The 13,110-nt window shown below is 43.4% G+C and overlaps 1 protein-coding gene across 5 annotated transcripts in view; it reads left to right on the forward strand.

Moving 5' to 3' along the window:
• The first annotated feature begins 8,281 nt into the window (after window positions 1–8,281).
• Window positions 8,282–13,110, forward strand: part of WDFY4 (WDFY family member 4) — a 278,500-nt gene continuing 273,671 nt past the window's right edge. For 3 of the 5 annotated variants that reach the window (XM_089897805.1, XM_022564522.3, XM_089897806.1), the window contains exon 1: window positions 8,283–8,407. The gene's annotated coding sequence lies outside the window, so the exon portion shown is untranslated. Of the gene's footprint in view, window positions 8,408–13,110 lie in introns of all 5 variants that reach the window. The other 2 variants (XM_089897807.1, XM_089897809.1) reach the window with 1 other exon arrangement.

The following is a 13,110-nucleotide window of genomic DNA, read 5'->3' on the forward strand; positions in this document are numbered from 1 at the left end:
GGGTTTTCTTCCCAGCAATTCAGGGGCAGGGCGGTGTGGGGAAGGAAACCCCCTCTCTTATCTGTCCCTTGAGGTCCCTCGAACTGTGCTCTGCAGAGAGTAAAGGATGTGCCCCCAAGTAGGGCCCTGGCGGGAAGGGGACGGTGGCCTGACCTGCCAGCTTTACACACGTATTCTATTTAATTCTCATTAACACACAATCGGTATGAAACAGCTGTAACTGTCTTCATTTTCAGATGAGGAAGCAGTCTCAGTGCAGTTAAGGAATATGCCAGAGATCACCTTTTCCCTCCTGCTCTCCCTGACCCGGCCCCCAGCAAGGTGTGGCCAGTCCTTGAGCTGTTCCTTCCTCTGTCAGGCCTCCTGGCTGCTGGGAATGATGCTCCCGGGAGGGAGAGGACAGGGTCCACATGAGCTCAGAGCCTCTGGTGGGAAATGTGGCCTCCCTGTTCCTGCTGATGTGCGGAGCTCACGTTGATCTCTTCCGCACCATCTTTTTCTGCAGGGCACATCCGGGAGCTGCGCCTGAGCGGAGGCCCACAGGGGCCACATGCCAGCTGGCAAGGTGGCTGCTGAAGTGTGGAGCCAGCCCCACCTGCAGTCCCCCCCCCACCCACCTGCTTCCACTGTAACTGAAAGCTGCTGTCTGGAGGGGGGTGTGCCAGAGCAAAGGGGCCCCCAGGACGGCTGTGGAAGCGTTGGGCTCTGCACCCTGTGGCAGAGGACCCGGGACCCGAGGAATGGCCCTGGGACGTGGAAGAGGGTGCTTCCCTTCCTATACATCATCTCATCCATCTTGGCAGGAGCTTGGTGGGAGGGAGGCTCCTCCGCAGGGAGTCATCTGACCTTGACCAAGTTCACACCTCCAAGAACGGAAGCTTGGCCACCCTGCTCTTTCTGCTCCACCACCTTGGCCCTCGGTGCTGTCCTCAGCAGGAGCACTGCTAACCTCACCCAGCCCTTCTGAACCCACCAACCTCAGCCTCCCAGGCCTCGGGGTCCCTCTCCCCTCCTCCAGAGTCACGCATGGCAACATCTCACTCAGCATCTCCTCCAGCTCAAGAAGAGGACGCGCATAGCTGTCTGGCAGTGACTGGCTGCAGGGCGACCTCTTTGGGGCACGAGCATCTGGCCAGGCTGGGGGTGGTAAGGCTCACTGATGAGACAGCCTTCCCTACCCAGCCCCCATGTGGCTGCAGCCAGGCAGGCAGTTTGCTCAATGTGAGCCGGGCGGGCATTCCTGCCACCAGTGATCGTTCTGACTGGGGGACTGACCCAGTGACCCACAGTGACCTAATCACAGTCACTTCCCACGTCCCATCCAGTCCACATTTGGTTGGTCCAAGTGTTCACTGATCCAAATGGAGACGGAGAGTAGAGAGCATCTCTGTCTGTGAGGCTGGACCTCACACGAGGGAGGACACTCTGGAGCCGTGCGGGACCGTGTTCTGCTGTGAGTGCTGTGAGCCTGGGAGGGAGCTGGCCAGAGTCCGAGATGTGGAAAGATGCAGAGAGCAGGGAGCAAGGGGCCAGCACCTCCTGCTCACGTAGGCCAAGCCAGTCACTTGTTTTCTGTGCCTCCCACCAAAAACCTACCCAGTAAGGCATGTAGGAGAAGCACCAAGAGTCCAGCTAGCTGGGAGAGGGGAGATGGGGTGTTGAGGACACATCTCCTGTCCAGACCCTTCCTGAGTCTTCGCTAAGGACAGCAAAGAACAGGCTTGTGTCCAGAAACTATCTTCATCCTCTGCCCCAGCCTCCCTCCAAGATGTCGAAGCCACGGTGCCCAGACATCAGTGCCAGTGTGCGCTGTCCTCATTTAGCATTTGCTCAGGGAGTCAGTCCTAGTTCTCAGCCTGAGGGTGCATATCAGAGCCTTGGGTGCTACTGTGTCTACTTCATTCTCCTGGTCACCACCCGGGAATGCTGAACACAACTGCATCCAGCGCTTCCCATGAAACCTGCGCTGGGAACGCTGGCCTCCTGCACATTCCCGGTGGGCTTCCACCACCCTTCCCTCAGGGTGTCTCCCCCTTCCTGCCCATCTGCTTCTTGGCCCCCCTCCAGCGCCATGTCCCGGCACTCTCTGTCCTCTCGGTGATGGGGGAGGTGTTGCTGACTACTTCAAGGTGCTTAGTGCTTTACTCTCAGGTTGCCTAGATACTCTCCCATGTTTTCTCCTAGGAGCATTACAGTTTTAGCTTTTTCATTTCAATCTAAGAAACACCTTGATTTTGTGTGTGTGGTGTGAGGTAGGAATGGAGACTGATTTATTTTCATCATGGAGATCCATGTTGTTTCAGTATCATTCCTTGAAAAGGCTTTGTGTCTCATGAATCTTTTCAAAAAATCATTTCTTCACCTTCCTTATCACCAGAAGCTGCAATCCACTCCACTTCCAAGCCTGCTTCTCCCTGATATTCTCACTCTGGTCCCATGAGATCTCCCCCCACGTCAAAAATCTTTAGGGAGGATCTAATTTCTATCAGTGCCACGCCAATGGTGTGAAGTCATAAAGGCGCTCGGAATTAAACTGAAGTTTCAGCTGTCTATTCCTACTTCCCCAAAATAAAACCGTTTTGGCATGACAGGTGTGTGGCTGTGCATGGTAGCTGAGATCTGTATGGGGTGTGTGTGATGTCTGTGACCTCCCCAAAGACAGACTGGATCTTATCACCCCAGGCATCTTGCACAGCGTCAGTCCTATGATAGTGCTGAGGAGATGGAAGTGGAATAAATGGAAGTGTCGATCGTGAGAGGCCTTAACCATTGTCTTACAGAAGCTCACATCCACAGTAATGCAGTATCTTCTCATCCACCAAGGATAAGTAAGCTTACATTTGCAGCGACGTGGATGGAACTAGAGATTACCATACTAAGTGAAGTAAGTCAGAAAGAGAAAGACAAATACCATATGATATCACTTATATGTGGAATCTAAAATATGACACAAATGAACCTACTTATGAAACAGAAACAGATTTACAGACACAGAGAACAGACTTGTGATTGCCAAGGGGGAGGGGAGTGGGGCTGGGATGGATTGGGAGTTTGGAATTGGCAAATGCAAACTATGATATAAGGTATGGATAAACAAGATCCTACTGTATAGCACAGGGAACTATATTCAATATCCTGTGATAAACCATAACGGAAAAGAATATTAAAAAATGTATATATATATGTACAACTAAATCGCCTTGCTGTACAGCAGAAATTAATACAACATTGTATTGTTGTATTAATCAACTATTCTTCAATGAAAAAAATTTTTTGGAAAAGAAAGATAAGTAAGCTTAGCCTAAAAGTTGTTGAAAGGTTTGAAAGCTCCTTGGGGAAGGCATTCTTACCTATTATTTGTGCTTGCAGAACCCAGCTTAGGACTTGGTCCTGGCAAATCATTATGCTGATTGAAGTGGGTTGAACAGCCTGCATTTAACTAAATGGTAGCTTATGACTCTTCTTTATTTTTTTTGATGGGCTCCTTTTGAGTTTTATGTCAGTCCTACCAACTGGAGTTGTGGATTCCAACCTCCAGGTATTTTTGAAAATTAGGAAAGTATTTGCCCACTTGTAGTTTTCCAATCCTCTCTCCCTTCTCCAAGTCTCCCCTTGTCACCAGCCATAGCTAGCATTGTTCCTGTGGGCTCCAGGTGTCCTGTGGAAGTATTTTCCGGTTGCTCCAGGACTCATACCCTTCATCTCTGAGGAAATACAATTTGCTGGTTGGATTCCCTCTGTTTTTCTGGAGTTCATCATAATCCTCACAGGGAATGTGTAAATACAGCTAGTTCCAAGGAAGTTGCTTTCTCTCCAGGTTAAAAAAAAAAAAAATCCCCCTGCTATGTAAACAGTCTTCCTTCTTCTTGAGCCCAAACTTGGTGTAAAAAATACATTGTAATAATGAAATAGGAGAGTGTTTAGGATGAATTAAATGAAAAAAAAAGAACAGGTTATGAAGTAGAATTTGTGGCATGATTTTAAATTTATTAAGAAAAAATTAAGATCAAAGAAATATACTTTGGTAAACATGGAAAAAAAGAATGTAATGCTGTTCTCAGCATGGCTATTGCTTAGCTGTTTAGGGTACTTAGAGTATTAATAATTTTTATTTTATTCTCTATTTCTTATACTTTTTTATCATGCATAAAATTAACATGGATTATTTTAAAAGTCAGAAAAATAGCATTAACTTTTTTTGTGCATTGTTTGGAGTATAGATTATGTCTCTGAAGAGAGTATGGCAGAGACTGCCTCCCAAAATGCATTTTCCCTAATAATAGGTTAAGGCTGACACATGACTGGACTGCATGTCCCAGCCTTTCTTGACATTAGATATGGCCATGCACTTAAAATGGAATGTGAGCCAGAGATACGTGCCACCTAGAGGGTGGGCTTTTATGTGTGGAGATGTGCTTTGTGCTCTCCCTTTCTCCTTTTGCTGATTGGATGCAGATGACAACAACACTCTAAGGGACAAAGGAGTTTGTGTTCCTAAATTATTATATTGGGCGAATCACCTGCCTACTTGAACAATTGTAGGAAATCATCCTAACACAAGTTTGCCTTATTCATCTCTGTTTCTCTAGGATCTAGCTGGGATCTGGCCCAGAATAGATGCTCAGTGTGAGTTTGTTAATTAGAACTGAACTCTGACTTTCCTGACATCTTCGTCACAAAGCTATAAGTAAAATACCACAATTTTGTTATTACTTAGTTAATAAAGTATGATTTCATATAAAATGTGAAAAGCTTGCAACAGCATGTTTCCATTCACTCCTTCATCTTTCGTGCAATTGTTGTCATATATGTTTCATCTACAACGTATATGAACTGGGGATGGTATAAACTCCAAAGTACAGTGTTACACTTTTTGCTTTAAGTAGTTATAGTTTTTTGAAGAAATTAAGATAAGAAAAAGTACAAAGTTTGTTTATATTTGCTCACATATTAGCCATTAATAGCGTTCTTCTTTCCTTTCTGTAGATTCATGTTACCATCTGGAGTCTAGCCTCAAAAACTTCCTTTAGAATTTCTTGTAGTGCAAGTCTTCTGGAGATGAATGATGTCAGCAATCTGCAAATAACTTTGTTTCATCCTCAGTTTTTCAAGGATAATTGGGTTAACAATTCTTTTTCTTCTAGTATGCTAGAGATATCTTTCCATTGTCTTATGATTTCCATTGTTTCTGAGAAAACATCTGCCTAATTTTGTTTTTGTTCCCCAATATGTAATTTCTTTTCTCTTACTGTTAAGATAATTTTTTATTTCTGATTTTCAGGAGCTTGACCATGATCTGCCTAAGTGTGGTTTTCTATCCATTTTGTTCTTCCTGGGGTTTACTAAGCTTATTTTATCTGCAATTTGCTGTTTCTCAACAAACTTTGAAATTTTCAAATATTTTTCTTCAAATATTTTTTTTCTGTTCTCTTCTCTCTGGGACTCCAGAGACACATATATTATACCATTTGATATTGTCCCAAAGGCAACTGAGTGTGTGTTTGTTTTTCTTCAATCTTTTTCCTCTCTGTCCTTCAGACTGAATAATTTCTGTTCATCAATCTTCAAGTTCATTAACTTTTTTCTTTTTTAATTTGCACTCACTGATCTGCTGTTTGGCTATTAGTAAAATTTTCATTGCAGATATCCCTTTCACTTCCAGAATTTACATCCAAATCTTCTTATACTTTCCATTTACTTCCTGAAATTTCCCACCTTTCAATTATAATGGCTATCTCTTCTTTTAGGTCCTTGAATATATTTCCAATAGCTGCTTTACAGTCCTTGTGTGATAATTCCAACATCTGGTTCATCTTGGGATATATTCTTTTGGATAGTTATTTTTCTTCTTATGAGTCAAATTTTTCTGTTCTTTCAGATTTCTACTAATTTTAGTTGTATGCTGGACAGCGTGGATGCCACACTGAAGGGATGCTGCATTATGTTTTCTTCCTTTAAAGGATGATGTGTTTTTTCCTGGTTGACAGTTACATTACTGGAATATCCTTTTGGTTCTGCCAGGCTTTTATTCTTTGTTAGGGCTGTTTTGTTTCAAGTTCGAACTTGTTCTAGTTCATGGCTCCTACTCTAGGCTATAGTTCTTATTTCTCAGGTTTGGCTTTTCTGGAGTGTAAGATGAAATCCCAAGATGCTCAGGGAGGTCTCTCCACTCTGGATGGTATGGAACTCTAACACTGTGAACAGTGCCCAATCTCTATTACCTCAGTTCTCAGCTTTGGAGCAGGTGATCTCTGCTAGGTTTCTTGGGGTCTTACCCCATGCATGTATAGGCAACCCTTGGCCAAGGACACACACAATGAATTCCCACAAAACACACCCTTCTCAGGTCCCTGCCCCGAAAATTCTGGCCTCTTAAGAAACTTGGAACTCTCTGACTTACACCTTTTTAGTTCAAGGATATTACTGCCCCTGGGGCTCCACCTCCCTGTACCATGGCAGGAAAACACCTATAAGAAGAAAGCCAGGGCAGCTGTGGGGCTCACCTTGTGTGTTTTTCTTATCTCAAGGTTCAGTCTTATGATGCCTGCTACTCAATGCCTGAAAACAATTGTCTCACATATTTGTCTTTTTTAGAGTTTCCTTCAGTGGGAGGTTATCTCCTGTCATAACTGGAAGCAGAAGTATAATTGCTATTTTTAGATATTTAAAAAAAATTACAGAATCTCACATTTCCCCTCAACAAAAATATATATTTACATGAGCAGTTCATAGTTTTCCTGGCAGCTTCAGTGTCTTAGCATGGTCAACTCTCTCAATAATAATAAATCACATTTGTACAGACATTTTTAGCATTTAAAAATCCTCTTGCAAATATTGATTTGTTCCTTACAACATTGCATTTGTCTCATTCTACAAATAAGAACCAGACTTAAAGATGTTAATTCCTTTTGGGCAGTAATGAGAATTGCAACCCAGATTTTCCACCCAGGAGTGCAGACTCCGCTAACCTATCATTTTAGTCAACAAATCAGGTACCTCCCTAGGACGAGTCTTGCACCATATGCTGAGAAAATTAACATATTTCTCCATAATGGTACACACTATAGTACAATGGTTCTGGAATATAGTATAACCAGGAGCTTAATTTGTTGCTCTAAAAAAATTGGAGCCCATTCTGGCTTGACAAGGTGACACTTGCATACACCTCTTGCATGTCTCAAGGTGATCTGTGTGCAGAGCCCTTCCAGTTTCCATTCTAGCTTCTTTTCTACTCATGAACTGTCGAATGAGAAATGAGAATTTGATCAGGGATGTTGGTACCTCTGACTACTGTTGGGGAGTGGGTGTGGGGTCAACATGGGCATGTGACGAGGTCTTAAGCTGGACAGGTCTCCTAGGTTGACTGCTATCTACTGGCAAGTTTGCACTGGCAAGAGTTATTACTACAAATGTTTTCATCCTTTGAATCAGTCTCAGAGCCTTTTGCCTCCCATAAAAGATGATGTTGCTTCTCACTTATAGTTACTCATAAACAGTCAGTTGATTGCACGCTAGAAACAGGTGATGAGCTGGCTTTAAGGATCAGGCATTTGTGCTAACCACTGCTCTTGCTCACGTGGCACAGGGAGATATTGTGTTTGAATGGACATGCTGGCTGGTCCTACATGGATGATGCTATGGAGAGATGATATGAAATGATTCAACCTAATAAGCCCAAAGGAGCAAGAATCTTGATGCTGAATTCCAGAGAACTTCATTCTATTACTTCAACTTTTCTTTCATCATCACTTTAATGTTACCCACTGATCTTAAGGGACTCCCTTCTCTTTTTTTTGTTGTTATTGTATTTTTTTCCCTTTTTTAAATTGAAGTATTATTGTGTTAGTTTCAGGTGTACAGCACAGCAATTCATTTATATATATACACATATATGTATACACATATATAGAGATATATATCTTCTTTTTCAGATTCTTTTCCCTTATAGCTTATTACAAAGTACCGAGTATAGTTCCCTGTGCTTTACCAGAAGCTCAGAGAGGAGAGGTGAGGCCAAGGAAAGGAGAAAAGTCCAGCCAGATAGTCCAGGGCTGAGTGAACTCTGCGTCCACTCTTACTAGTTTTCCCTCTTTGCCCTTAGCCCCACCCAGCACTGCTTGACCATACTCCCCTAAGCGGCTTTTCTACCGGGCCCGGGTCACCCACCAGAACTCAGGCAGCTCTGCTGATGGCTGGGAAGTGGGCAGAATCAGGCATCTGTCGACTCTCCACTTCTGCTTTCTCCAGGAAATGAGCAGAAACCCAGCTCAAGTGATTCATAGTGAAACATCGTTAAAGACTGAAGATTCTGGGCTCGGTCCTCTTCTCCTAAGCCTGAGGGGCTGTGGCTGGTTATGCGGGCGCCCATGCCATCTGACGTCTCTAGGCCCTGACGGACATACTCCAGGTAGGTCACCTTGCTCTTGGCCACGCTAGGTCAGCCCAGAGGTGGGCATGGGGGTCCTGTCTTCCAGGGCAGGCTGATTGGCCGCCTCCTGGAAAGCTGAGCATGGGAGCACATGTGACCACCAGTGCCTGATCTGGGTTTGTGCGTGTGGGAGAGGAGGTAAGCTGAGGAGCAGGAAGTATGTGCAGGGCAGGTGGCACATGTGCTCAGGGCCACTCCGATGTCTGGGTCTGCTGGGGTATCCCACTCTTGGGGTGTCTCAGTGTTGGGGTGTTTGTCACTGTTGGGCTTTGCTGAGCCAGGCCAGGCTCTGGCACTGTTCCTCATCCTCCTACTTCAGGTCAAGCCCTTTCTCATGGTTCTGTTAAGGAAGGTGACCTGCCACACCTAGGAGAGGCTGGACACGGGCCCGTGTCTGCCAACTGTGCAGGGGTGGAGAGAGGGGCTGGCCGTGAGACTCCCCTGCCCACCCCCCATGTGGGCCTCTGAAGGGTCCCAAACAGAGGGGGACACTTCAGGCTGGTCACCAAGAGATCTGGCTCCTTCCTGGCCCTGTGGTCACTGCTGGGCATCTCGTAAGTAGGTACCCCTTGGGGCCATCCTTTCCTCGTCCGAATTACCACGTCAAACCTTAGCAACATCAATATTTTTGAATCAGCAGGCCCACTGGTTTCAAGAATTAGCTCTTTTCTCACCACCTAAAATTGCACCTTATAGAACAAAGAACCAATCCTTCGTCCCAACCTCTCTGAAGCATGAGGAGCTAATCTGGTAACTAAGGAGTTCGTGTGTTACCTTTTCCATGGAAAGTTTCAATCTTAATATGATTTTCTGCATAGTCATCCATTTAATTGTTCAACAAACATTTATTGAGAGCCACTTCCTGCCAGGCACTGCTAAAGACGGCCGGGTCAGTGGTCAGGGGAGGGTGGTGCCCAGTGCCACAGGCTCCAGTGGGCTGGAGAGCAGAGGGTAAGGAGTAGGGGTCAGGAAGCCCGGGAGAGCACATGTCTTCTGAGTGGAGGCCTGAAGGAAGGGAGGGCCTGAGCCATGTGCGTTTCTGAGAAGCTTTCTTGGCAGGGGGAACCGAGAGGTTCAAGGTGCAGAGGAGGAGGCCTGGTGGAGACCAGGGTGGCAGTGAAGGCCAAGGAGTGTGCCAGGTGACCTGGCCAGAGAGGGCTGGGGTTGAGTCAGGTCAGGGAGGGCCTTCCTGTCCAGTGTGAGGACCTGGGCTGTAGTCCCCCAGACTTGGGAAGTTTTGAAATATTGAGTAGACAGAGAAGAAAATTTAGAAAAAGCGTATAGGGTATAAGGAATAAAAATTGCATAAGCCCTGTGTGCTGTCACCTCAGTGTTGTTTTAAAGATCATGAGCATCTTTGAAGTCATCTGTGTGCTCATCCTTCTCTGTCTCTTCAGAGCTGTTATGAATTTTGGGTTTATTGTTCTTTTGCCTTTCCTTATAGTTCAACCTTGTATATTTAAATTGCTAAATATGTTATTTGGTTTTGCATGGTTTTGACCTTCGTAAATAGCAATTAAATAGTCTTTTAAGACTTGCTGAATTGCCTCAAAATTGTTTCTGATATTCCTTCATATTGTTGCATGTGCCTCTAATTCATTCATGTTTATTGCAGGATAGTAACCTGTTATACATGAATATACCTCAGTATACTCTCCCAATATACTGCCAGTGGGCACTTGGGATATTTCTAGGTTTTGTTTTGTTTTGTTTTCCTCTTATGAGCTGCTAGGTGCTGTTAGCACTTGTAAGTGCTAGTGGGGCTCTCCTTGCACATATATCCTGGGGCGTGTGTGCAAGAATTCCCTAGGGTGTGTATATCCTAGAAGTAGAATTGGTAGGTAGTAGGGTATATAAATCTTCAGCCTTATTGGATGATATCAAAACTTTTTCCAAGCCAATGGTACCACGTTACCCACTCATCAGCAAGATGTAAAAGCTTCCGTTGCTCTACATCTTCACCACCATTTGATCTTGTTAGAGTTTTATTCCAATTCAGTGCAGATGAAAAGCCATCTATGTTTTGAATTTGTAGTTTTTGAATTACTAAGGTTGGGCATCTGTTTATATGCTTATCACTCACTCTAAATTCTTTTTCCTCTTCAAGTCTTTTTCTCTATGGGCCATCTGTCTTTCATCCTATTGGTTTTCTGTAATTCGGTACATATTCAGATGTTAATTCTTTGTATTTTATGTATGTTTTAAATACTTTTCTCTTATTTGTGCCTTGTCTCCTTATGTTATTTGTGATTTCTATTAATGATTGAATTTCTCAGTTTCAAACAAGCTTAATTTACCCATATGTTCTCTTATGATATAAACTTGTGTATTGTCTAAGAGATTCTCCTCCACTTTAAAGTCATAAAATTATTCTCTTACATTATTAAATTTTAAAAAATAATTTTGCCCTTCATATTTAGTCTTTAATCCTACTTAGTAATGATTTTCCTATATGGTGTGAGGTAGCAGGTAATGTTTTATTTTATTTTGTTCTTTCCATATGGATAACCAAGAGTCTTAGCTCCACAAATCAAAAAGGCCATTCTTTAGCCACTAATCTACAACTCTGTTGTAAATCTGTGTAGTGGGTCTGTTCCTTGGCTGTCTTCTGTCAATGTGTTTCTCCCTTTGCCAACACTAAATAATATTATTAACTAGAGGCTTATAATAAATTTTGGTATCTGGAAAGAGTCTCCTCATTTTTTTCTTCTTTCATTCTGGCTTGACATTCTTGGTTCCTTCTTACTTAATATGGATTTTAGAATCAGCTTATCAGGTTCAACAAAAAAGTTATGTTCAGATTTTATTAGAAATATAATTTGAAGAGAAGTGATATCTTTATGAACATGACTCCGCCAATTCATGAACATGGTTTATTTCCTTATTTATTTAGGTCTTCATTAAAATATCTAAATAAAATTTTATAATTTTCTTTATAAAATTAGTGCACACTTTGCCTAGATTTATTCTTAAACGGTTTATTTTTATATCATTGCCATGGTCTTTAAAAATATGTTTTTTTGACTCTTGCTGACATATGCTCCCATTTTAAAGAAAAATCACTTTCTATGGGTATCAAAGGGAGAAGAAAGACTAGCAGTTAAGAGGCTGTTGTAATAATCCAGGCTGGAGGTGATGGTGGCTGGCCCCAAACTGATAGTAACAGAAATAATGAGAGGTGGTCAGAGTGGTGAGATTCTAGATATTTTTGAGAGGGATTTGACAGTGTTGCAAGCGTTGGGTGTGGGAGAGAGAAATTTAAGATGATTCCAGAGCAACACAGAGACTGGAACTGTCATTTACTCAGCTGGGTCAAGGGTGGAAGGAACTTATTTGCAAGGTGGTGATTATTCCAGAATATCGATGTGGACATATGTAAAGGTGGAGATGCCTATTAGACATCAAGTGGAGGAATGAATTCTTGGCACGCCCCCCCAGGTGGCCTTCATGATAGAAAAGCAAGGCAGCGTGGCCACTTGGGGGAGGGGGTGTTGTTACACAAAACAAACCGAAACATCGAGTTTGGCGCAGAGAAAGGTTTATCAATCGAGGAGGCGCCGACTCAGAAGATAGGAGGCCTAAGCTCGTCTCAAATCTATCTCGCTAACTTGGCTGGGGCACAAGGCTTTTAAAGGCGAAAACGGTAAAAGGGATAGGGTCGTAGCATATGTGATCAGTTCATGGACCTTCTTCTGATCAGTTGGTGGTACGGTAACGGTGATGTTTTGGGAATCTCAATCATCAACCTTCTGGTTCCAACCAGTCTGGGGTCTAAGTGCTTGTGCTCAGCGTGTAGTCACCATCCTCTACCTGGGTGGGGATCTTAGTTTCTACAGAACAACTCAAAGATAAGCATCAGATGGTTATCTATTTCCCTTCAGGAGGAACTAGGAGTCCTGTGACTCTCCTGTCCTAATCATTAACTGCTAGAGTCTGCTCTTTGGAACACGAAGAAGGCTTAGGAGACTAAAGCTTTTTTTCCCCCCTATAAGTAAGAAATGGGGGGCATGGAGGGTCTTTTTCACCCGGGAGGGCCCCATAGGGTCGTGCTCAGTTTCAGTTCCCCCTTTCATTTGTTACTCTTCAATCCTGAGGGGAACAGGTGCTGGACAAGATCTTTCTTATTCTCTTTCGAATGAAGTTTTGGATAGAGGGGTTAAAATTCAGCAGAGGAACTCGATTTTACTGGGACTTGGTTTCAGGAGTGGAGATATTTTGTGCAGAAGGGGAAGCAGGAAGATGAGCTCCTCAGAGGTCCTTGAGCCACACTGTAGAGCTCACACCCATTTTATTTACAACTAGGGCCTTGCTTTGGTTGTCTCCCTCCAAGGGCTTCAAACCATCAAAATGCACCTGCATTTTGCATGGGAAATGATGTCTCCAGGCAACATTTCTAAGCCCTCTGCACACCTGTTAAACACTTAAGTCTCAAAGTCCAGATCTGCGTTATCCAATACAATAGCTTATAGCCATCCCTGAAAAGTGGCCAGTCTGAACTGAGATGTGCTGTAAGTTGTAAAATGCACCTCGGATTTCAAAGATATTACAAACAAACAACAAAAGAAATATAAACTATCTTATCTCATTAATACTTGAAAATATTGATTACATATTAAAATAATATTTTGATACATTGGCTTAAATAAAATATATTTTTAAATATATTTAAACAGATAGATTTA

Source organism: Delphinapterus leucas, chromosome 16 (genome assembly GCF_059928025.1).
Source record: "Delphinapterus leucas isolate spDelLeu-1000000601 "Yukka" chromosome 16, BTC_Dleu_Yukka2, whole genome shotgun sequence".
NCBI classification, from domain to species: Eukaryota; Metazoa; Chordata; class Mammalia; order Artiodactyla; family Monodontidae; genus Delphinapterus; species Delphinapterus leucas.